Genomic DNA, 27418 nt, shown 5'->3' on the forward strand with positions numbered 1-27418 from the left:
TTTGTAATAAATTGCAGCTGTGCTATATTTAGGCCTTTTATATTTGCTTGTTTGGGAAACTGTTGTTTCGAGTTAAATTTAACAGGTTAAAGTACCACTTGTAACTGCCTATGGTTCTCCTGGGGTAGAGTATATGAGCCGCTGGTTGGGAATCTAGGCACTAGGAAGACAATTATGATAATATAATATTTTTACAACCACAGTTCCTGTGTTCTCTGTTGTTTTGTTGCATTGCTTGTATGATAGGCAGTAACTCATTGTATTGCTGCTGTTCACTGGAGCACATACAGTTGAGTTCCGATTGTGCTGAACTGACACAGCCAGAGAGAATATTTTGTTTGGATAGCGACATTTCAGTCACATCGCTGCCAGAGGGGCTTATTCTGTGATCTTAAACTGCAAAAGTACATGTTGATGCCCTCTTAAAAGAAAGAATAATATTGGAATGACAGTTTAATATTAATCAAGGGAAATATCTGCAAACACTGCCTTAATCAACTGTATTTTATCAATTGTTGAGTATTGTAGTAGCTGTCGTTATTGGGTTCACTACGATATGCCAGCGGTCGGGCTCCTGGCAACCAGCATCCCGGCGCCGGGAGCCCGACCGCCGGCTTACCGACAGTGTGGCGAGCGCAAATGAGCCCCTTGCGGGCTCGCTGCGCTCGCCACGCTACCCGCGCCACACTATTTTATTCTCCCTCCGGGGGGGGGGGGGCGTGGACCCCCACGAGGGAGAATAAGTGTCGGTATGTCGGCTATCGGGATCCCGGCGCCGGTATATTGTGCGCCGGGATCCCGTCAGTCGGCATACAGAAGACCACCCGTCGTTTTAACATCTTTAGATCGAACTTGACTGCTTTTGAAAAAGCTTTTCAGGGAGATTGTGAAAGCAATATCTATAAGGGCGGTGTTAAAGTGGTCGTACGCTGCCTGAGAGACGTCATAAAATTGACTTAAATCCAAATATTGTGTATTTCTCACAAGTGGTTCCACATAAGTACTACTACTTCCTTAAAATGTGGAAAATATGATGTTCATGAAAATGAACTACAAATTCCATGAAATCACATCAAAGATTTGTAATGGTGGATTTCAGAGGGGATGAATTGATATTGAGGGCGTAATTCAGACTTGATCGCAGCAGCAACGTTTTTCTGTAATGGGCAAAACCATGTGCATGTGCAGTGAGAGTTAGATTTGGGTGGGGTGTCTTCAAACTGAAATCTAAATTGCAGTGTAAAAATAAAGTAGCCAGTATTTACCCTGCACAGAAGCAAAATAACCCACCCAAATCTAACTCTCTCTGCACGTTATATCTGCCCCACCTGCAGTGCCATGGTTTTGCCCATTAACTGCCTGAGAAATGTCATAAAATTGACTTAAATCCAAATATTGTGTATTTCTCACAAGTGGTTCCATATAAGTGCCCACGAGAAATGTAGCCATTGATATCGTTGTGCTTTATAACCAATGCAGAGAAATAGCCATGATGATCCCATTTGAATGTGTGTATATATATATGATTATTTTTTTGTTTTGTTTTTTCAAGTATATAAAAGCTATATAATGGGGGTAAGGTGCAATCAGGGAGATTGCTAGAGTCTTCAGGGAGTCAGGGACATTGCTACTATTTCAGGGAGTCTCCCTGACATTCAGGGCGAGTTGGCTAGTATGCCTTATATTTCAGTGGTTTTTTTTGGTAAAGGCCATAGACTCCTTGTAATCATTATTCATGTGCCTTGGTGAGAACATTCACATGCAGGGCGTTTACATCTATACAAATCAATGGGGGAGATTCAAATGTTTGAAAAGTCAGTTGGGAGTCTGTTTTTTCCTATCTAATAGACAGGAAGAAACAGACACCCAACCGACTTTTCAAACATTTGAATCTTCCCCAATGTATGCTATCAAAAAGTGGGATTTGAAAAGTAGTCCTACCAATGAAAACTGTCAGAGTGATCGAGGCTAGTGTCAGGCTGAGATCTGCATTAGAGTGCTTACTAAGATCTATACAGTTGTGTGTACGTTGCCGTCTCTTTACGTGGTCTGTGATCATAACTATTGGCACTTTCTTAACTTAATTTATCACTCCTGTTCATTGAGACATCAATAAATGACTCAACTACAATAGATTCATTTATTGATAGGAATAGACAGGGCTATTTGACAATGTCAAGGATATCTCAGAAGAAAAGTATTGAAGTGGACTCAATTTCCTATCTTTGTTGGCTTTGGTGTAGACCTTGGAGCTCTAAAGAGAACTCCTGAGAATGTTCTCCTCCAAAGAACCAGCAGTGCTTAATGTTGAAATAAAACAGCAGAACATCTGAAGAGGGCATATCAAGTCACTTCTGAAATTAGAGATATATTGATTTTCATCCAGGGACTTAGGAGAGGAGCAGGTGAAATTAATCGGACAAGTTTTTTCTTTGCTGACCGATGTATGACCGGAAACTGATTTTGGCTAAGAAGTGCCTCTCTTTCCAAGGTCATTGGCCTCTGCCCACTTAGCTGAGCGGAAATTCCACTGAATACTGAACCGCTGGACTTCTTACTTAAGGAAAGGCAAAATAATGAGTCCTAGGCAAGTGCTGACTAATTGAAAGGGCTGTAAACCCATTACATATTGGTCAGAGATAATCAAGGGTATTTAATGACTTCTATCTATTCAGGAGCAGTGAAGCTTCAGCGGCCAGCCCCGAACCCTGCCATGTGCTTATTATCCTCATCATTAGTAGAATTACTTCACAGCTGTTCTTTGCTACATCACTTCAGCTGGGGGTCGTATCAACCGTACCGTGCTTTAACCCCTGTCACACCAGCCATACTCCTCACACTCGCAAAAACCTGCAGATCAGAACATTTCTAGAATGACTCTTACTTGTCCTGTCAGTTCTGTGAAACCTTCAGGGACATTTGTGGAAAAAAAACGCAAGCGAAAAGTTAATGTAAACAAACGCAGAGAATGGCGCACACTCATCCTGACACATGTATCACTGAAAATTGCACTTTTCCTCCCATACTGACTCTAGTAGCTGTTTTTGGAATCAGGAGGCTTAAAAGAGGAAAGCTTAGATATGCAAATTGTTACAGTTAAAGATTCACATATCATTGTCAAGGTTAAAATCGGGCCAGGTGGTAAGAGGGGTACAGAAGAGGTTTTCTTTCTAGATTAATGTATTACAGATAAATATACTTGTCTCAAGCAATTCTTTGCCTATGTACCGCAATTGGCTGAGCTGTGTGCTAAAAGGATGGTTGATACTATCGGGTGGTGGATTAAAAGAGCGACAGTCATTAGGTCTATACCAGGCATGTCCAAACAGTGGCCCTCCAGCTGTATATGGTCGACATGGTGAAACGGTCAACATAACAAAAGTCGACAATGTCAAAAGGTTGACATGGAAATTGTTTGCACAAAAAGTTTGACACAAGTTTTTTTGTGTCATTTTGTATGTTTTACCATATGTAAGCCAAATCAGTGGAAATGGGCACCCTAGCTTTGCTAGCTTTAGGCTGTAGTCCACATGGATGGTAAATGATGTGTCGATCATTGTCATGTCAACTTTTCATCTGTAGACCTTTTGTACCTGTCAAACAAATGCATGTCGACCCTATGGTGTCGATCTATCGACTGTCATCCTACCATCCGGAACCTGATACTATCTTTAGGAAACATGACAAAAGGAATAGGCTGCAAGTTGCACTTTGTTAAAAAGCAAACTGGAAATGGAAAGCCGATTCAGTATCACCATTTTATTTTTTTATTACCAGTTATTTATATAGCGCACACATATTCCGCAGCGCTTTACAGATAATATTTTGGCCATTCACATCAGTCCCTGCCCCAGTGGAGCTTACAATCTATATTCCCTACCACATGTACACACAGACACATTCACGCTAGGGTTAATTTTGTGGGGAGCCAATTAACCTACCAGTATATTTTTGGATTGTGGGAGGAAACCAGAGTACCCGGAGGAAACCCACGCAAGTACGGGGAGAATATACAAACTCCACACAGTTAGAGCCATGGTGGGAATCGAACCCATGACCTCAGTGCTGTGAGGCAGTAATGCTAACCATTACACCATCCGTACCGCCCTACCATGGTAAATTGAGGTGTTATGTTAGACAGAAATTATCCGATTACCATTGTTTATATAGGGAACTATTCAGAGCCCAATCAATAAAACAGTATTATTATTATTACTATTATTATTATTATTATTATTATTATTATTATTATTATTATTTATTTTTGCTCTTTTCTTACACCAAGGTAACTTAGATCTTTAACACTTTGTGATTAAAACACAGGTGGAACTACAAAGGGTGCAGCCCCTACTGGCTTGGTGGTGAGAAGGAGCGGCAGTAGTAGGTCACTCCCCTGAGCTACTGGCCAAGGCCGGTGCTGCTCCTTCTGAGCTGGCACAAGCTCGGTGGCCTGCGCATGCTAAGAGCAGAGTGTGTTACTCCAAATATTGGAGATCCATGGCTCAGATTTTTAAATAAGGTGCCGGCAGAGCAGGAACTATCACAGTAGATGGTACACTCATTGCCGTTCCCTGCCCCATCATTGCTGTGGTCACATGGCAGTCATATGGGCTGTCCTGGCGATAGTTACACCACTATCAATAAAGTATAAAACTAAAGGTAAAAATAAATAAATGATTAAAGTGGTTTATACTTTACGCCTACTCACCGAGATGTAACACACTTCCACAATGTATAGATCAGTGGTGGTTTTGTTTGCATATCTGTTATAATGATGCCCGGATTATAAATAATACTTTTATTGCCAACTAATACTGTGGCGCTGGAAAATAATGTAGGCAAACTGAAGATATAACGATAACATTGGAATAATGTCATATGGTCTATATCTGTGGAATTAGGAACATGGATCCCCAGTTGCTTGTTATGCGCTGGTTACGGTGTAGCCGGTTCAGATTGCTGTTTTTGTTTTTCATACAAATGCAGTTGTGCCCGTTGAGTTTTATGTTTGTGTTGTAGCTATTTGTGTTACTGCGTAAGCAGCAAGTCAGTATGGCTGGAGATAACAGGATGCTCCTTTTCCTAATATTTTAGTGTAACATTAACATTTTCAGCCTTTCACATTTGTGTTGTATTTGTGCTGGAGATCGCTTTAGAAATAAGTAATAAGTGAGAATATTGCAGCAAGGTTGTGACTTACATTAGACTATACACCAATAACTAGTGTAAATATGTGTATTTATTCCCTTTGGGTTATGTACTATGTACAGTATCAGTCCCTAGCAAATTCCACAACTTCTTGTTCCCATGCAGCTGGATTAAACTATACAGCAGGAAGGGAAAGGTATTCTGGGCACACAATGCACTGACCTGCACTCCCAAGCGCTCACTGTGCCCACAGAGAGGGAGGTGGGAGACTTCTTCTCTAATTCCAATGAGCCCTCCATTCACTCAATTAGCCTCTCAAGCTTCCCCACTTTTTCACCGTCAAGGGCTCTTCAGTTTTGCCCACAGAAAACATATTTATTTGGGGACAGAGGCAGGAAGCCTTCAGTCACAAAGACACCACTTACGTAGGATTTAAGCTAAATGTTCCCTCATCAGGCAGACCATTGTACATTGGTTCTTGGAGTGAGCTGTTTATATCAGCTTCATTCCCATTCTCCTGTGTGCCCTTCTTAACTGCTCATTCATTGAAAGGTAAAATGTGCAGGAATTTTGTGTCACTGTAGCTATTTGTTAATTAATTGCATTATTGAACTGAGGAATTTTACCACCTTTTTTTATGTGTTTAATTCCAGTGAGGGGAACCTCGTCCTACCACCTAATATTTCATATGGCCAAATATAGACAAGTAACACATATTATAGAAACTTATATATTGATTAAAATTATGGGGTATATTCAATTGATGTCGAATTACTGAAATTGAAAAACTGAGTTTTTTCGACCACAAAAACCATGTTGATTCGGATTCGACAATTCAATACGGCACTTATCGACAAAAAACTTGTAGTTTCAGTTTCGACTTTTTACTATTCGACAATTTCATGTCTGTAATGTTAAAAATGCGGCATTTCGTCAAACGTATATTCAATTGAAGAATGTCGATTCGACATCAGTGCTTTTCGAAAGTCATTTCGTCAATTTCATTGCGCCTACTTTTTCTGGCGTGAGCTGATAAGAAATCTTAAATACTTTTTTTTTTTGGTGCTTTTATATTTATATTTGAAGTGATTATCTACTTGGTTTTTCTATTTATGACCTACAGTATTATATATTCTATTTTTTAAAAGAATATTTTTTCCTGTACTCGGCTGAGGGAAATGTACCCATGATTCCACAGTTTACCCAGGATACACTTCTCCAAAGCCACTCCTCTCTCCTCACTCCCGTTTTTGAGACTTCAGGGAGACGAGCAACCATTACAGTCAGCTCTCTTGTAGAATCGTTTTTTTAGGACAATCCCTGCGTTTTCCAACATATATATCCTATTTTTTTTATATCCTATATATGTTTCCAAATGGCGGGAAGTCGAATCCAGGCCGCCCATTATTCAACGATTGGTCAGTTTTTTTCGACAGAGGGCGTGTCGAATCTGTTTCTAACTGAATATATTGAATTCAGTGTCCCAGGTAGAGGGTTTCGGCTGTCGAATAGTGTTGAATCCAAAAACTGACGAATCCACGCCATAATTCGACTTCAATTGAATATACCCCTATATATTAATACGAGTATCCCCATTCACTACCACATGGCTCTTTAGGTGGTTGAGGTAGGTGATGCATGCTCTGTGACGTGGTCTCCTCAGCGTCTAGTTCATGAGTAGGAAAACATATAATTTAATCAGTTTGGCGTCCTATAACTAGGAAATACACAGCATCCATGATGCCTGCGCTTGGTTTTATGACTGTGTGACTGTGTAAGGCTGACAATTCAGGGCTGTTTCCATGAGTTTTTCTAATCTGGTGGAACCGTCTGCAGAAGCTGAGTCTGACTATGGCATGCTGGCGGAGACCAATGTATGCCTCATCATTTGTCTGTTAGTGTATTACAGTAAAAATAATATATATTTCTAACCATCATGTCTGGGTATTCACTACTATATATATATATATATATATATATATATATATATATATATATAGTGACTTTGTTTGCTCAGTAGATCTCAACCAGAATTGATTTCTGCCGCTATGAACACCGGCGACAGCCACAAACGATCCTTTCCCCTGAGAGATCACACTCTAATGTTCAGTTCAGGAAGAGTGATAATATGTCTGTGTAGAGATTGGAGAGGCCAACAGAGCGAGATCAGCAATAAAGGGATCACTGTGATGGGAGCATTGTGGGTTTGATGTGTAAAACTCAACAGAAATCTCTGATACTCGAACCTGTGAGATCTGACAGGTTTCCTCAAGCTATCTCTGGGACTTCCTACTTCAAAGACCAGCACACAGCACAGTGCTCCTCCTTTTCCCCTGTTGACATGTTTTAGGCACTTGCAGCTAATTATAACATCCATCCCTCTTCTCTCCCCTCTCTGTCTCTCCATCATCCTCTGTTCCCTTCCTTCACGTCTCTTGCCTCTGCTGGGAGAGAACACTCACCATTCCACCATTCCCCCATTCCCTGCCATCTGTCATGTTTTTCCTGATTCTATATTTAAAGGAGCAGTCCCTATTTACAAAGAAGCAGCCGCTCTATATTTACCCCTCTCGCTACATAAACTAAGGGCTGCTGTGTGATTTAACCTTTCACTCCAAAAGGGCTGCCTACACAATCCAGTGTAATGAATGTTAGGCTGTTGCACAACAGAAATGGGTCAACAGTGTCTTAGTAGCGTTTTATTTTGTCTCAGAACTCACATAAAGCTGCGTTGATGCCCTCTACACGCCAGATAGGTGAGCAGGATGTCTGTGCTGGTTTCACATCATGTGAAGATTCCGTGGAAGAATTTTGATAAGACAGACACGTAGAACACATGCGATTCTACTGGACTAAGAAAACAAGTCTGGTGCTTTAACTGAACAGCAGCCAATAATTAGTTGTGAATATATTTAACTTAGCAGTGCAGGCTGCAGCACAATATGCTCAGTAAGATCCAGCTGGACAGCCGAAAATATACCCAGCCCCTGTAAAAATAGGCACCTTCATTATTGTCATTTATCTAAAAAGCATCCCTTGGGTATGTTACTGATGGGCATCGAGGAACTCTGCAGCATTGTAGCTTTCCAGGTGCTGCTCTAATGACTGAATACAAGTTGTGTACAGAAGAACAATCCTGCTTTCTTGAAGATGTCCTTAATATATCTTAGATACATAACATAATGGTCCTATGTAGATTGGATAGATATTAATTCTAGCATACTGTAAGTTTAACTACAATATAGAATTTATACTGTAGATCACTGCTGGGATTATGATAATATGTCTCAGTAACATTTGCAGATTTGCTGAAAGTGAGAAACTGTGCATTTTTTACAGTCTCAATTGCTCTGCGCATTCACACTGTGATTGGCAGGCTTTGCTCAGTTACTCCAGAGCAATCACTGGCATACTTAAAGATTTATTATCATCTAAAGTTATAATGGCATACCCTGATCCAGTCTTTTCCATTAGATATTTTTATTTTATTTACATGTTTCTGCTTTTTTTCTGCGAGTGTATCTGAGACTCCAAAATCTGCCAGCACAAATTTCAGCTGCTGTGCTGAATCCTGCCTTGTGTGATCGTCTGTCTCTCCAACATGTCTTAGGCGAATGAAACCCAGGTTTTCATTCATCTTATTTTATTCAATTGTGGTGCCGGGACAAAGCAACAGTCATGTGTCCCTTTCAGTATGGGCAGATCCTCTACAGGACGCACACAGGAGACTCTATCTTAGCCCAAAAAAGCAATAGATCAAATATCTGTTTGAATGTGAACATCTTCGATGGCATTTGACGTGGCATAACCAGTAGGTGTCTCCTACAGTAGTTCTCAAGGTCATATTACAAATATCGGTACTCTTTTTTAAGACGTCAGTTTTTAGAGTCCTCCGTAGAAAGGACCAAAAAACTCCCCTGTTGGTAAGTGACCTTTTTAGTCAAGGGCGCAGGATTGTGCAGGGAAACACAAAACAAGATGAAGCCCTTTTGCACATGTTTTGGCTGGTGGCAGACGCTACTGTAATTAATCATCCCTGTCCAAGCTCCTCTGTAACCTGAACCTTCCTCCACTGTGTGTCTGGAAGGCAGCAGTCTTCAAAGGACATCTCCCAGGCCTGCTCACTCCCAGGTAGACCTGCCAGAAACTTCTGGTTTGTCCTGATTTAACTCTACCACTACCGAACAAGAAACCATGAAGGTTGTTTTTATGTTACTAGGTCTATTTATCAGGTATAACGTTTTGATTATTTTTTTTCAGCTAGAAGTATTCTTCAGGCACAGCAAGGAGGATTGTGTATATAAGCTGTAGTGGACTGATGGCAGGTCCTTGATTAGTGATCAGTATACGATTTCTCGTACTTTTCACTTAGCATGCATTTTGCTGCCTGCAGTTGTTTCTGTACAAGTATTTTGCTTGCATTACTCTTAACTCCAGTGCAGTCATTCAGTGCTAATGTGTTTGTTTTCAAATGGCTGGAGAAGTATGTAATAAACACTAGAGAATAAACTAACACCAGAAGGGAACTAATACTAGAGAGAAAAAAAACGACCGCTACAGAACAAACTAATACTAGGAAAGAAACGAATGTTACAAATCAAATTAAAACTAGAGAAGAAACACTAGCAAACAAACAGACCAATACTACAGAAGAAACTAATTCTAAAGAATAAATACTAGAGAATAAACTAACACTAGATAAGAAACTTACACTAAAGAATAAAATAGTACTAAAGAATAAACTAAATACAGAAAAAGTAAAACTAAAGAAGTAATGTAAAAAAAAAAAAGGGGCAGACTAGATGGGCCAAGTGGTTCTTATCTGCCGACAAATTCTATGTTTCTATGTTTCTAAGTAATATTAGAGAAGAAACAAACACTAGAGAAGAAACCAGCTAACATTTTCTAGTGCTAGAGAAGAAGAAAACGAGAACTAGTAAAGAAAATAATACTAGAAAATAACCTAACATTAGAGATTAAATACCTAACGCTAGGGAAGAAACTAATAATAGAGACAAGACTATCTTATACTAATACTAGAGAGGAAACTAACATGAGAGAAGAAACCAACATTAGAGAAGAAGCTACCTTTACACTAGGGAAGAAACTATCAATAGGGAAGAAACCAACACTAGAGTAGAAACTAACAGTGGAGAAAAAACTAATACTACATAAAAAAATACACAAGAGTAGACTAATAGTAGAGAAGAAACTAACACTAGAGAAGAAAGAAACTACCACTGGATAAGAACCTGGTTGCAGGATAGGAAACAGACAGTCGTAGTTAATGGAGTGCAATCTATGGAGGGAAATGTTACCAGTGGAGTACCCCAGGGATCTGTACTTGGTCCAGTTCTCTTTAATATCTTTGTTGGTGACATTGCAGATGGTATTGAAGGGAAGATATGCCTTTTTGCAGATGATACAAAGCTATGCAACAGGGTAGACACACCGGGAGGGGTCAAACAAATGATTAATGACCTAGGTAGGCTTGAGAAATGGTCAAGAACGTGGCAACTACAGTTTAATGCTAAAAATGCAAAATCATGCACTTGGGTCTCAAAAACCCAAAGGCTAAGTATAGTATCAAGGGTACTATAATGGAAACTACTGAGGAGGGAAGAGATTTAGGAGTCACTATTTCAAGTGACTTGAAGGCAGGAAAGCAATGCAACAAAGCAATGAGAAAGGCAAGTCAGATGCTTGGTTGCATAGGGAGAGGAATCAGTAGCAAGAAAAAAGAAGTGATAATGCCACTGTATAGGTCATTGGTACGGCCCCATCTGGAATACTGTGTCCAGTTCTGGAGACCCCATCTCCAGAAGGATATAAATACATTAGAGAGTGTACAAAGAAGGGCAACTAAAATGGTGCATGGCCTACATCACAAAACTTACCCGGAAAGGCTAAAAGATCTTAACATGTATAGTTTGGAGGAGAGAAGGGAAAGGGGGGACATGATAGAAACTTTCAAATATATCAAGGGTCTTAACAAAGTTCAGGAGGGAAACATTCTTCAAAGGAAAAGAAGTATTAGAACTCGAGGGCATACATTGAGACTGGAGGGGGGGAGGTTCAGGGGAAATTTAAGGAAAAATTACTTCACAGAAAGGGTAGTGGATAAGTGGAATAGCCTCCCATTAGAGGTGGTAGAGGCTAAGACTGTAGGGCAATTTAAACATGCTTGGGATAGGCATATGAATATCCTTACAAAGAATTAAGGTTAAAAAAGGGTTGAGATTGCCTAAAGGATAAAATAAAAAAGGGGCAGACTAGATGGCCAAGTGGTTCTTATCTGCCGTCAAATTCTATGTTTCTATGTTTCTATAAGAAACTAGCATTAGAGAATAAAATATCTCACCCTAGAGAAGAAACTAACACTACAGAATAAAGTAACTACCACTAGATAAGAAACTAGCATTAGAGAATAGAATATCTCACCCTAGAGAAGAAACTAAAGGGCTGTATTCATGGCCCGATTTGGGAAGAGATGTGTGCTGAGCGAACCGTTCAGCATACATCTCTCCCCCCGCTCAGCACAGCGCGATGTGTGCTCAGCGTGCGGGTGGCAGACGGGGGGGGGGGCTCATTTCACCCAGCGGGTGAAATGAGCGACCTGCTAGATTGAGCCTGCATGCGCATCGCTATCTCTGTGGGGGTACAAACGGAGAGATCACTGCTTAAAATCTAAGCAATCTAGTCAGATTGCTTAGATTTGGATTTTAAGCAGCGATCGCTCCGTGAGTACCCCCCTTAACACTACAGAATAAAGTAACTACCACTAGATAAGAAACTAGCATTAGAGAATAGAATATCTCACTCTAGAGAAGAAACTAATACTACATAGGAAACAATACTAGATAAGAAACTACCTAACACTAGATAAGAAACTGTTTAGTTTTGGTCCGATTTGTAAATATGAATGAGATGTCACAGAATTACATCATCTCTGCCCTTCCCACATTATATTGCTATCTCACCAGATTTGCAGATCTGCTCCCATTGCTACTACATAGCATGTTCTTACTTAGGAATTTCAGATCTTGCTTTGCACATGAGTGACGACACATGCCACAGCAAGTATTGTGATCCCTTAAGTCCAGTAAATGCATACTCTGGCTCTCACTTGCAATCCAGGGTTTACACTTATCCTACATCAATCCAGATAAGCAATACATTCATTTTCATCCCATAGCTGTGGTCTGCTAGAGGCAGGCACTGACGGGTAGGCGCAAACTTTGGAGTGAGAAAGAATCTGAGCGTTGCTCTTAATAGTTCTGACAGATAAAATATCACAGCTGTTTATATTGATGCTGTGTGTTGACACTGTATTGGATGCTGTGTACGGACACCGCATTGCTGTTGCTGTTTCTGTCAGAATCACTGCTGTTTATATTGATGGGAAGTCTTTACTGCTAAACCACAGTTTCTTAAACAAACGCCTCTCACGGCACTTAAACGCCACTGTTTGTTCACTGTGGTTTGGAAGCTGTCGGTTCACACTTGTGGATCCAGATAAAGACAGAATAAGCTGCACTTTACCTCATAAAACAAGCATTTCACCACCACACCTGAAGGATTAGTTTTCTTTTTGGGTAACGGAGCTTTGAATTCAATGACAGGCAGAGCGTGTTTGGAGGTTGGCTGCTGGGTTAGGCAGCAAGCAATGAGAAAGTAATTACACATGGAGAAGCATCAGAAGATGAGCAGTTCCAGGAAAAGTAATGACTGGCTGATAGATTCCATACAATGCTAAAATTATTGAAAGCGCTCATCCGTGTAACACTGTTTTTGTGTTCAGGTGTGTTTAAGAGCCTCATAGGTGTTAGTGTAAACACCTCCGCGAGGAATGTTGTGCGGCAGCTTTATTTTGTCGTTGTGATTTTATAGTGTGGATTCCAGTCTCACAGGGAAATTTTTATTGGTGGTGATCACGTTTCCATACAGAAAATACCTTATGTTTTTAGAGAAAAGTGCTATGCAAATAAAGGGATCGCTATAATATCCCGCCGTACGGGATGCAGATTGTCATTATACCGACATCGGCATCCTGAGCAGTGGAATGCCTGCAGGGGGGCGAGCGCAACTAAGCACCTTGCGGACTTGTTGCGCTCGCCACGCTACAGGCTCGGTGGTAAGCTTCGCTCGCCACAGGTTGTATTCTCCCTCTGTGGGTGTGGTGGACACCCTTAGAGGGGGAATCACCTACCTCACTGGTATACCGGTGGTGGTGTGGTGCCCCTGTCGGAATCCCAGCGTCTGTATTGTGACCGCCGGGATCTCGACGATTACAGTAAATAAGTATTAGAATAGACTTACAGGGGATCCAGTCATTTACAAATCTAATGCATTGAATCCAATGACCTAATATGTTTTTATTTTAATTTGTGGAAAGACACAAACACATAGACAATCACTTTATGCTAGTCTACAGACTATTTTAAAAAGATTTTAAGTCTATATTTTAATTGTGTCTAATGTAAATATTAAAAGACCACCATTCAGGACAGTTTTCTTTGTTTGACTTCTTTTCCCTACGATTCATTATCTCTCCGTAAAACTCTCCTCCTACTGAGTGTAATCAATACCTAAAGAGTCATGGGATAGGGCCTAGTGATATGGAGTATGTGAGCTATTATTGGGGCTAGAATATCAAGTCATTAAAGGTGTGTCAAAAATGTACCGGAACTATTACAAGGAGCAGACATAACACCTGAGTTTGCTCATAGTCTACACATGGGATAAGATAAAACTATGTCTAAAATGTGTTGCTTTAATCCCTTTATTCTCACTCAAAAATAATATCAACAGTTAAACCACAACTACGGTACAATACAAACGGATTCAATATGAAAATTAATATTCACCAATATATATTTATTAGTTCCCAAGGCTTTGACTATCAGACAGTGTGCTATTATTCTCATATCAGCCATTTAAAGTTTAGATAGGCTACTTGCAGTGTCTTCTAATGACCTTGGGGGGTATGTAGCAAGCCTTGGTGAGAGCTATAAAAGTAGCAGCCAATCAGCTCCTAAGGCTGTGATTGAAAAATTACAGGAGCCGATTGGTTGGTTCTTTATCCACGTCCACCTTTCTCTCCAAGGTTTGATACATCTTCCCCTATTACAGTGAGGAGAAAATGATGAAACCTTATCTCAAATCTTTTCCGTTGTGTAACTTTATCGGGGAATTCAATTGTTTTTTTGTGCCGGCTTCCACTTGACGGTGCTTGATGGAGCAATTCAGTTGCTGCTCCATTCAGACGCCAACAGACACCAGCGCCGACATTTCTTCTCGCAGACCCCCGAGCTGGCGAGAAGAAATATGTGGAAAAGTGACCTGTTTGTCACGCAAACAACATGTCTTGCGTCGCTCTCAGCTCTTTTGTCGGCATTTCCAGGCATGTACACCGCGATATCCCCCCCACCCCAATCTCCTGTCACTTGAGATGGGTACACATAAATAATTGAATTCCCCCCCATCATGTTTATACAGCTCAGTAAACTCTATTATTTTTTTTAAATACATAAGGCTTACGGGGAGATTTATCAAATCTTGTAAACATAGAGCAAACCAATGAGCTTATAACTGTATTTTTTCTAGCACAGCCTGTAAAATGACAGTATGGAGCAGATTGGTTGGTATGGGCCATGTCTCCATTTTATCTCTCCAAGTATTGATGTCTTCCCCCTTAATTGTTAATTGTTAAACACCAAGGCTCAGTTAAAGAAGTTTGAGCATGAATGCCTCAAATCATTGGCCATACACCATTTGGAAACTTTAGGGGGGTACACACGGACTAGATTGCTTAGAAATTAGCTGAACGTCGATTTGTGTGTAGGGGTGCTGGCGATAGCGATGCGCGGGACCTATCGCCGGTGCTAGATTGGCCTGCATGCAGGCACAATCTAGCAGGTCGCTCATTTCACCGCTGGGTGAAATGAACGGCTCCCAGTGTCCGTCACCCCCCTCGCTCAGCACATCGCACTGTGATGAGCGGGGGGAGAGATGTGTGCTGAGCGGTCTGTGCTAAACCGCTCAGCACACATCTCTGGGGAAATCTCCCCATCAGTACGGCCCCTTAGTGTCTTACAGATAATCAGGTAAGAAGAGGTGAGGGAAACGCAAAGCCATGACGAGCTCTCCTCCCCAGATAAACCTCTATTCATCCTATGTTTACACAAGGCCCAAAATATGAGAACCATTTCAGAAATGCAGTTACTCAGATTACTTGTGCTGTGAGAAGAGAGTCTGGGGGACTGTACACTTGCAGGACGACACACACATTTGTACACAGGGACTCATGCAGAGCTGAATACAGTGGGATGTAACTGCTCCAACATTGCGCGCACAAAACTAAGAGCCTGATTCAGGTTTGTAAACTAAAGCAAAAAAAAAAAAAAAAAACACACAACTGGGCAAAACCATATTGCACTGCAGGTGGGGCAGATGTAACGTGCAGAGAGAGTTAGATTTGGTTGGGTTATATTGTTTTTGTGCAGGGTAAATACTGGATGCTTTTGTATGCAGCCCACAAATGCTACACAGCTTTCGTTTTACACTGCAATTTAGATTTCAGTTTGAACACACCCCACCGAAATCTAATCTCTCACATATTACATCTGCCCCACCTGCAGTGCAACATGGTTTTGCCCCATTGTGTGTCCCTATCCTACTATCTGTCCGCATTTTGAGTTAAATTTTCCATCTGAAAACGGGCATGATTCCGCATATACACAACTATGCATATTTCGCAATTCCACAAACAGGCCCACATTGAGCTTTACCTACGTGAGAACAATATGTTACAACCCAGTTACCCCCACTTCAGGTGAAGAATGTACTTGTGTGCACTCATCTGTGGAGCATGCATTGTGCAAAACCATGCAAGTTATGCTCCGCAGTCAGGCGCATAGTCAACTCTGCGCCGTAACCAGAGAGCGACAATAATACAAAAAAAAAAATAGGCATTGAACTTGCGAATGATTGGCTACAGAGCAAAAACACACAACATCTGCTCGGCAAAATGACTGCGCTCCAGCCCAACAAACATGCAGTACTTGCAGAAATACCAGGATCATGGGCATGACTACAGACTAGCTGTTTGCCATGTGATTGGTGGTGGACAGGAACAATGGAGCATAGTGCTTGGCCAGACTCCTTCCTGTGGCTTTATTCACTTTATTTTCATGTAAAGCATACTTCTAGATGGCTGGATAAGTGCAACACAGATACATTAGTTGCCCTGGCTGTGTTTGATCAGTATGCTACATGGACACGCTAAGCTGGCTTTCCTTTGTCTAACATATGTTTCTATGTCACATGAGCAAAATGTCTTATGTCAAAAAAAGATCGGGGGCAGGAAAGTAGAATGGATGTGAAACCCTATAGCTGGAATTCATGTCTGGGTGTCAGACCATGTTATGTTATTTTCCTGCTTGGTTTATTAAAGTCGCACCCACCTGCCTGTGTCTAAGAATAAGCATTACTGGGCGAGACACAGCAGTGAGTTGTGAGTTATGCCTGTATACACCTATGCTGCTTCTTTCTGCCTCACAGACTGGTAAAGAATTATAAAATCAAATATGACCGTACAATTTATTTATTGGGGTAACACAACCAGAAAAACTTTATTTTTTTAAATAAATGGTTACAAAATGCACTTGTATCCTAACATAATGCATTGAGTCAAGGCCATCGCTGCCACTAGGTGTACCTAGGTTGTTTCCTTGGGTGCCAGAGTGTAGGGAGCACCTATAACATCTAAATTATTGTCACTGAGGAACACCATTGGAGAAGCCAAACCTCCAACCCTGAAGGGGTTGAGTGACTGAGCTGTCCACAATCCATGCACTGGGGGCATGAGAAGGCCAATTGAGAATGAGGCCTATTAAATTCAATAGAAACCAGCGTCATCACTGCAACTGACACATAGGTGGTCATTCCGAGTTGATCGCTAGCTGCATTTGTTCACAGCGCAGCGATCAGGCTAAGAAACGGCAGTTCTGCGCATGCGTATGCGGCGCAATGCGTTCGCACGACGTACGGGCACAGCGAACGATGCAGTTTTGCACAGGGTCTAGCGATGCATTTCAGTCGCACTGGTTGCCGCAGAGTGATTGACATGAGGTGGGCGTTTCTGGGTGGCAACTGACCATTTTCAGGGAGTGTTTGGAAAAACGCAGGCGTGCCAGGGAAAACGCAGGCGTGGCTGGGCGAACGCTGGGCGGGTGTGTGATGTCAAATCCGGAACTGAATAGTCTGAAGTGATCGCAAGCGCTGAGTAGGTTTTGAGCTACTCTGAAAGTACACAAAAAATTTTTTGCAGGCGCACTGCGATACAACCGTTCGCACTTCTGCTAAGCTAAGATACACTCCCAGTGGGCGGCGGCATAGCGTTTGCACGGCTGCTAAAAACTGCTAGCGAGCGATCAACTTGGAATGACCCCCATAGTTCCTCTGTGATCTTGATTCTTAGGGGAAGATGTATCAAACCTTCAAGAGAGATAAAGTGGGGAAGTTGCCCAGTGCAACCAATCAGATTCTGTCATTTTCCTAGCAGAGCTGCCTAGCTGGTTGATGGGGACGTCTTTACGTTATCTCTCTTGAACGTCAGATACATCTCCACCTTTAGTGAGATAGACTAGATTTATACTGGGGCAGATGTACTAAGCCTTGGAGAGTGATAAAAGTGGAGAGAGATAAAGGGCTAGATGCATCATCGCTGGAAAGTGATAAAATGGAGAGTGAAAAAGTGTCAGCCAATCAGCTCCTAACTGCCATGTCACAGGCTGTGTTTGAAAATGTCAGTTAGGAGCTGATTGGCTGGTACTCTTTCACTCTTCATTTTATCACTTTCCAAGCGATGATGCATCTAGCCCAAAGTACCAATCAACGCTTGTCATTTCTCAAACACAGCCTGTAACATGGCAGTTAGGAGCTGATCGGTTGGTACTTTATCTTTCTCCACTTTATAACTCTCCAAAGCTTAGTACATCTCCCCCCACAGTAGTAGTTCCCAACTCCAGTCCAGGAAGCATTGCATTTTGAAAAAGATGCATTCCGCCAGTGATGACATGCAAAACTCCATTTATTAACATCATATGCATAAAGATTTCAACACAGGACAGCTCTCCTGAATAAGAGCTGTCCTTTGCGGTGTAGGAAGTTACCCAGGAGCCCTTCTGCGCAGTGCAAAACGTGGTAAGAAGCCCATAGGCTTCTATTGGGTAACTCCGTCTAAAGATGATTACCCACGGGTCAAAGCACTGGAATGTATCATATTCCAGAGCTTGGTGCATATGCGAAAAAGCGGGCAAACCTCCAAAAACTGCACTTTTGGAGTTTTTACCACAAAATACTTATTGATGTATTCCACCCTAAGTAAGGTGGTTGATTGAAAGTGAAGAGGAAAATATATCAAACATTCTAAAGAATGGAGAAGTGGGCTAGCTTAGAAGTTGCCCATAACAACCATTCATCCGCTAGATACAGTTATTAAGTACATTGGTTACTATGGGTAACATCTCCACTGAAGAAGTCTTAAAACATTTCCCCCAAGTCACTAATGAAGCCCTACAGTATGTATTCAAGTCTTAATATCTGGACTCTCAAGGGGGGCCTGAGTGCTAGAACTGGGAAACCCTGGCCCAAGACATTACCCCATTACTGCCCATCTGTAAAGAAAAAGTGTCCTCTTTTTTATTACAAATACACACTTAAACCATGTTGATATGCACCTGCTGGTATGTATTGTTTCTAGGTGCAGCTGATTGACACCAGCCTAGATAATGGCCTCAGTTATACACTTTTCAGGAACATGAGATGCTGGCCTGGTATTTATCAGTTTGCCAAGAACATGCCGGGCCAAGATGTTTTTTAATGATGTTGCTCCGTTTTTCTCTGGGCCACCGCAGATGAAACCTCTTGACTATATTGCGCTAAAGTGACTATCAAATGCTCTTTTTATTGGACATGCTTCATATAATGTGAAGAGATTATGGGCACCCATTGAGGTTGTTAGGAAAAATTTAACATGCTGCTGATGTGCAATGAAGGAATGTTAATTGTATAGATGCCAAAAGAAGAGATCATTGAGTTGAGCTATATGCTGGAGTCAGCCCTGGGTAGATATATGTGTGAAACATTATTCACGTGAGGGATTAGGTGATCTTTTAAAAATGAATACATCAGATCAAATCAGTGGTAGCAGATTTACAGCGCGTCTCATGAGCAATTCTTCCTGGGAGCCAAAAGTTCACTTTTTAAAAAGGCAAAGGGTGAGCGATTTACAAAAATAATGTTACCCAAAGTAATCAGACTTCACATTTTACTTCTCTGGGGTTCTGATGAGTGAGCAGCAAAGTACCAAATGTTATCCTTTCAGCATATCATTTACATGGGTGTATTGTTAGGAACAAAATGTTCTAATAAAGACTTTTTCTTCACTGTTGTATTGTTGGAATATAAGTGTTATGGTGTGTACACACGGTGAGATCCTTGCTATGCCCAATTTTCACTTTGCGATTTCCCTTGAACTCCCCGGAGCCCAGCACCACCGATTTTGACTAACTTTTCTTGAGATATGGACTACGTATGCTTACGATTTTGGCTTATGTGAGATTTTGGCTTATGTGAGATGTAATTGACATGTGAGATGAACTAGATATTACACCGATCTAGCACGGATTGACTTGCCTGCACAGTCTATCTTTTCTTGTGATACCGGCCTGGCGGGATCCGCGCATTGGGATCGAATCGGGATCGCAAGCGGCATAACACCTTGCAATTTGCACTAACTTTTCTTGTGATTTTGACTATATAGTCAAAATCGAAAGAAAAAAATCTCACCGTGTGTACACACCCTTACTGTACAACGATAATAACTTTACTGTAAGTCAGGATCAGTTATTACAGATGCGTGCATTATTCAGCTGGGTTTCAAATTAGAATTTGGAAGATTCAAGGGCCTCATATTTGTTTTCTGTACAGTCAGATGGGATGCAGTCAATTTACCTACAATCAAAATCCCGACGGTCAAAATCCCAACAACCATTGACCGATGGTCAAAATCCCAACAAGGTCAAAATCCAAACATGGTCAAAATACCGACATTTAACCCCTTCAGTGGTATGCCCGGAAATCTTCCGGGGTAGCCAGTGCTGTCAGCGCTGGCTATCCCGGAAGATTTCCGGGCATGCTTATTCCCCGGCGACAGCCATGCAGCATGACGGCGCCCAGGAATCAGCATAAGCTATTATGGAGTTAAGCCTGACCTACGAACTCCTATTGGCCGGGGGGCGGGCTTAACTGTATAATAGTTTATGCTGATTCCTGGGCGCCACAAGGCGGCCGGTAATTAGCGCTGGCGATGCCCACGCCATCACGGGTGTTCCCATGTGGGAGATCGTCCCTCTGCACTCCCCCCCACCCCCCGGCACATACCTCCCATGGTGTTTTTATATTCAGGGAGTGCAGGGGTTGTTGTTGTTGTTTTTTTTTAACACAAAACTAATTGGTTTATGCTTATTGGAATGGACGCTGGCGATCACCCCCCAGCACCCCTTGCACTACCTAATTTTAAAAACACACCATGGGAGGTGTGTATTTAAAAAAAAAAAAACACGCCACTGAAGGGGTTAAAATACCGACAAGGTCAAAATACCAATATTTAACATTTTGACAAGTAAAAAAGTCGACATGAGTTTTACATGATTTTTTCAGTGAAACCGACTTGTTCATACTTTACCATCCCAGTGGACCTAGAGGGGGAATATAATAGTGTGCCTGAAGCATGGCGAGCGTAGCGAGACTTGCGAGAGGAAGCGGTACACTTATACGGTGTCCATGTCGATCTATGTTGACATACACACAAAAAATTGGAAAACTTCTGTTGACTTTTTGACATGTTGACATTTTAAATGTCGGTATTTTGACCTTGTTGTTATTTTGACCGTCGGTCAATTGTTGTCAGGATTTTGACCGTCGGGATTTTGATTGTAAGTATTTCATACTAAACCCCAGTGAGGCAGTTTGATTTGGTTTTACTGCTGTGACCAATCAGCCGTTAAGCAGCAAACATTGAATTTGTATTTAAAGTATATAAATACTATAAAAGTATGGCTTTAAATGTCTACAGTTTATAGTATTTTTAGATAGTTTTTTTTTTTATTTAACAGCGAATATTTTTTCATTTGATGTGAAGTTCGCTGTTCGCATGGAAAGTTATTAAAAATACTATAGATTGTATGAACCGGTTGGAATATGATTAAAACTGTTTTTAGTTTAATGTAAAGTTTGAGAATTTTTTGGCAAGTTTTTGAACTTTACATTTGTATGAGAATCACATTGCATCTCTAGTTGGTATCTGCCACCTTTCTGTATCATCAGTATCCAGGGTCGGTCTGGCCCACAGGGGTACAGGGGAAACTACCGGTGGGCCCCAATGCCTCAATGCCTGGGGGCCCTCCTCCTCCTCTAGTGATCAGGTTCCAGACTGTGTTCTTGAATTATACATTATATATATGCTACCTTATACTGCACAGGACTATGGTGCATTCTCTACAGTGCATTGCCAATATTTATCTGGTACATTATCATGCACGCACTAACAGTATTTATATATTTGTCAAGGGGCCCAGCCCATGCACTCACTAATGGTTGGGCAATCCAATGTAGCGGCTGGCCACAACCCCTCTTGAGACTGACCACACCCCTAAACATGGGCCCCTACCACTGCATTCCCCGGTGGGCCCTTCATGACCCAGTCCGACACTGTCAGTATCTTATTACATTTCACTGTGAAAATCACTATTTGGTCACTATTTAGTTCCCACTATCATCTATAAGCCCTAGTGGTTTGGACAGTGCACTGGAGTAACTATAGCAAGGGATGTCACCGAGTGACACATACTAGTTGTACATTGCTCTAGAGATGGTATAAGACAATACACTAATATTTCAATGCTAAAAAGAGAAAAACATTATTATTGTAACACTGATTGTAGAACTCATGCATAAAATTAAACAATATCGCTTAACTTTTAGTGCCTTTTTATCTGATACCTGGTAAACTGAAGTCCAAAGGGCTTTTGAATCTACTGACCTAAGTGGACAGGCCACATTCACAACAAAGCTTCTGCTATAGTCAATTTAATAAACATAAGTTCATCAACATTCATCTTGGAAACCACTGAGGTGACTTAATGGATGAACCTGTGCTATATGGAACTTGCAGGAGTACTTGAAACATACTATACGGTACTTAAATCACAACAGTATGTTTCCTATGTGTATGAATGAAGAATCATTTTATTGTTCAACTGCCAATGGCCATCACAATAGATGCTGCTGTAGCATCTCAGCAATATCTTGTAGTGATCTCATATTAACAGCATTTCAGATTATTCTACCTTTGTTTTTCCACCTGAACTCTCATTTTAAGAGTTGAAAAACTTTTTGAAGTTATTTAATATGAAGTTGGAAGGTTTAGCATAAATTCCAGTTCCAGCCTATGGTTTTCTTAAGCTACGTGAGACACAAAAGGAATGTGTCGGAGGATCCAGGTAGAACATGAGGTGGGATTAGATTTAGAGATAAAATAGGACACTCTGCTTTTTGTTTTTTTCTTCTTCTTCTTCATGTATTTGCGGCTTTCCGATCGGCCCAGAGATGACGGCTAATGGTTGCTTGAGGTGGTGACAGAATAGGTCATGAAAGGAACCTTGTAATATCATATTACCTTGGCTAATGGCCAGAGGGTCAACAGAAGAATCCAACAGACGGGGACAAAAGACAACAGGCAGGTTTATCTCTTCCAGCGTGTCACTCTGCATTGTATAGGCAGGAATTCTTCAAAGCTCAGTGCTTAAGAAAAAAGGTCCCCTTATCCTACTTTTGTGGTCCTGTAGCTCCCCTCACATTACTAAGTGAAGCTCAAAGAACTTGTTTACTCAAGCTCAAATTGTCATACTTCTACATACAGAAATGGGGCACGGTGAATGGAAATGTTGGGCTACGGCCAATTGACATAATGCAATAAAACCGCCATTAAAAAAAAACTGCCCATGTTTGCTCACTAAATATGACCTAAGAAAATAACTGTCCCATTGTAATGCACAACCAAACCTGGTAAACATGGCATTGTGAGCGTAGGGTAATCTCAGTACTAAATCCCTTGCCGTAGTACTCTTTAAACACACACTAAATATACATTTCTGTTCATTATTCAAAATATGTGAACTGCTTCCCTTTGAAAATGCACCTGGAAGGTGATCAGGGCTGAACGCAAGTTGGCCGCAATTACACTGACATTCCACGTACAGAGCTAAATACAGATATTCACCCATATGGTGCCACAACCACACCATCTAGATCTATAAACAATAAACATGTGTGTGGGGGTGGTGGGGAGGGGGGGTTGGATATTTTCTAAAGAATGTTTAAAACAAATCGTTTTAAAACGGAAATAGAAATCAATGCTGAACAAGCCTGGTTTACCATTTATTTCTATTTCCCTTTTAAGGCCGTCACTAATCGCTAGCTTTGACAACCCACCCCTTAGTAAATCATACCCTTGGATTCATAACTGCCATCAGTGTACGCTTTGCAGTAGTCCTATACTTGGTGCAAGAGATTGATCTGCAATCAGCAGAATCTCTGTATACGCACATTATTTCAACATAGTCCATAATTCTTTCTATGTGCCCTCAACATGCCTACGTTGAACTTAGCTTACGTGCAGGTCCACATAAAATGCTTGAAGCAGACTGTTTGGCCGTCACATAAACAGTCCACTACTTTACCTGAAAGCCTCTCCAGACAAGTTTTACAGAAGGTCACTCGAGACAGTTAAGACTCCAAACCTGCACTTCAATTGCACATGTCAGAGGAACACTACTGTTGTAGAAAACACATTAATCATTCATAATAAAACCACAGCCACGTTTTCTGGCAAATGGTCATTGTTCTGGATTGTCAGGCTTGTTCCCTTCAGCCCATAGCTCCTGAGAAGATCCTCTTTCCACTGGTCTTCTGGAACATATGTTGCAATACTCTTTCTGCTTAGTAGGCTTAGCCTCTCACCATAAGCAGGATTAACCTTTCATGTCTTAAAAAAAAAAAAATCTTCAGTTTAAACAAGTGCCACATTCTTCTTATTACCCAGAGTGTGCGGTGGACTGTGCCTATGACCCTAGTATAGTATGTACATTTACCAAAGCTTCCATTTATATTTCCAAGTGGAGATTTGCTTTCTGTGTCACACATTCATGTGTTTGTGCTCTGTTATTCTTGTTTGTCTTAAACACACAATATACCACGTCTTTGTTTATTAGACTTCAGGGCCTTACTAGTCAAATGTTCACAGAGATACACATTAACTTCTATGCTCTACTCTGAGCCACAATCCTGAGTTGCCAATGAACTGGACCAAACATGTCTAAAGCAGTGATAGCATAGATTGCTGGGGAAACATACAAATGTGTATCAAGCCTAGTATGCCCTGTGCCAATATGCCAGAACTTATTTATTTCGGCTTTGTGAAAGTGAATATTTGCCTACATCAGCCATGTTGCGGCAGGCTGACATCCGACCTCCAGCTGACTTATAGCAAGTGTTCAATAAGAGAGGAAGAGACAAAGAGGATAGAGGTCATTCAGCACTTCCAATGGTTATACCTAGAATTGTGGAGATGAACAAATGCTGAAAATCAACCACCTATTACAGTAAGTACAAAATATAGGGTTTCTTTTTTCGTAACACTCCAAGGAGTCAGTACGTTGATCAGCTTTAGACGCAGGGCATAATGGGACGAGGAACTGGCATTTTTTTTTTTGTAAGACGAGCTGTGGCACATGGATTAGTCAGTGCATGGTACGGTAGGCAGATTATCTCACCTATTGAAGGCATGCAGGATTTTTCTCTGCGTGCGTCTTTTTAGTATAAGAGATGAGGTTGGGGCTGAAATACCGGCGCACAATACCGACCGCAGCATCCTGCGACTTAGAGTCCCAACAGGGGTCGGGAAGCATGCTACCCCTTTCTTCTGTATCCTCCCTTACTGAAACCTAAGCCTAACCCTTTCCCCCCCACCCCCCTGCAGCCTAACCCTAACCCTCACCAGTGGTGACTCCCGCTTCCCGTAGCCTAAGCCTAACCCTTCCACCCCCCACCCCCCCACCGCAGCCTTTATCCACCCTCCCCAGTGGTGCTTAAAGCTACCCTGACCGGGGGTGCCTAAACCTAACCCCTCTTCCGCTAGCCTAATCCTAACCCTTCCCCTGCAGCCTAAACTTAACCTGCTGGCCCCACACGGTTTACCTCTGCGGCGGCCCGACAGTCACTCAATCGGGATCCCAGCTGTCGCGATGTGCCAGCATTGTAATCCTGTTCGGGATGGCGGTGTTGCCATTCTCATCATTGTCGAGATTTCAGTGTCAGTATTTCGGCAGTAAGGATCTCAGATATACATAGTGTCTTAGAGACGCCCAGTGTGCATCTGATTTGTAGGAATAGATCAGAACTGGATATGACCATAAACTGATACATAAGAAATAAATCCATTTTAATCCTATTTCTGTTTTATAATTATTAGAGTATCTAATGCCAAACTATCAGTGTGTATCCGACATAGATAGCTGAAACTGGGCAATTAATTATTATTAATTAATACTTTATTAGTACAAAAGGTAAGAGAGGTCAATGTAAGATTCAGGATTATAGGAAGATACATAATATCCCATTATACCAGTGCGCTAATTAGTTAAAGAGTGAAAATTGTGATAGAATGTATTAGAAGTCTAAACGTGTATTGAAGAGAAGTTAGACGTATGGCTGCTACAAATAAATCACAATAGTTTCATCGCTGATTGCGCTATATGTTTATATTAAACTTTGGACATGTGACTATTTTTTAGATTTGTTTACTACTAGGGTTAGTTGCTGTTTTCTATATTTGGATTACACAACTAAAGTAGCTATTCTCCATTACATTAAAAAATATCCTGCCGTTGTGTCTCCAGTGTATAAATCACCATTATGGTTTTGTTTTGGGGGGGAGGTATCTCGGCTTATTTTTATTTTCTGGTAATTAGCGCAGTGTGTAGGTTGACCCTTGGAGGGTTAATAGATGGTTACATCCAGAGGAAAGCCTGCTAAATAATACACTGGCCTTGTGCAAAATGAGATTTTCTTATAGAGGCAGCCGCGCTGGATGTCAGGAAGCAGAGGGCAGAATAGGTTTATCAACAAAAGAAGAGAATTCAAATCAGCAGCAGCCCGGGGACACCTGGAGCCTCTGCTTTACACAAGCTCAGCACTTCTCACACTGCTGCCTATCCGCTCAGGCACAATATTAACCCATTTAGTAGGAGGGAGCTGCACCTACCCACGTTGCATCGTAAGCTTTTCCCTAGCTGTACACATAACTAGCTCTGGGAGGTGGCGATGATAAAAATGTGTTCTACGAATCCGGATGTATACTCATTAATTAATGGGTCATAATAAAGGCTATAATAATAATAATAATAATAATAATAATTATGTTATATAATACGTTCCTCCCAATAGGACTCAAACTGCATTACATTTGCATTTTAAAAGCACATGATACAATATAAACTAAACAAAATAGTATATGGACAAGCTGTAAATTCTTTTAGTGGAAGACGTCAAGGTAGTCTGAGAGTTGCCAGTGTTTGCACTGCTGACAGACGGCCCAGTTTCTTTCAGCACCTCTGGGTGCTGGATTCTTTCAGCATTCATCAGTTAAAGGGAAGCTGCAGCTTATCTGGAGGATGGCAGAGCCCGAGGCTCAGATTATTGTTGATCCCTCGCAGGACCCTTGGCCTTCTTGTTCTGCCCTGCACCAGGAGCTGACTGAGTGCTGCAGATACTTTGCTGACTCTTGTGCTAGCCAAGGAGCTCTGCAGTGAGGCTGTGTGATGAAAGATTGGTGTGCATTAACTTGCAGGGCAATGCGCTTATTATACCAGGCAGGGAGTAGTGGAGAAGCTCACAGGTGCTGATCAGTGAGAGGCTTGTTACATTGTGCAGGGCCGCCTATGTCCTGACTCCTGCAGTATGCGGCTGCTGGTAAGCCGCTGGTCTGCCGGTTCCTGTGTTTGAAGTGAATCCTCCTTTGGGACTCTCCAGCTTCCTGATCGCACTTCCATCATCTGTATCTCACAGCCTAATGAACTCCCAAACCTGGTTACAAGCAGAGCCCAGTTCAAAGATCAAGTGACATTTAATGCAATCTAGTCTTTTA

General features: G+C 41.5%; 1 protein-coding gene across 6 annotated transcripts in view; it reads left to right on the forward strand.

The window, feature by feature from the left end:
* The window catches only part of MEIS2 (Meis homeobox 2), a 191243-nt gene that overhangs the window by 88873 nt on the left and 74952 nt on the right, over positions 1-27418 (forward strand). The window lies entirely within an intron of this gene.

The sequence above is a fragment of the Pseudophryne corroboree genome, chromosome 12 (assembly GCF_028390025.1).
Source record: "Pseudophryne corroboree isolate aPseCor3 chromosome 12, aPseCor3.hap2, whole genome shotgun sequence".
NCBI classification, from domain to species: Eukaryota; Metazoa; Chordata; class Amphibia; order Anura; family Myobatrachidae; genus Pseudophryne; species Pseudophryne corroboree.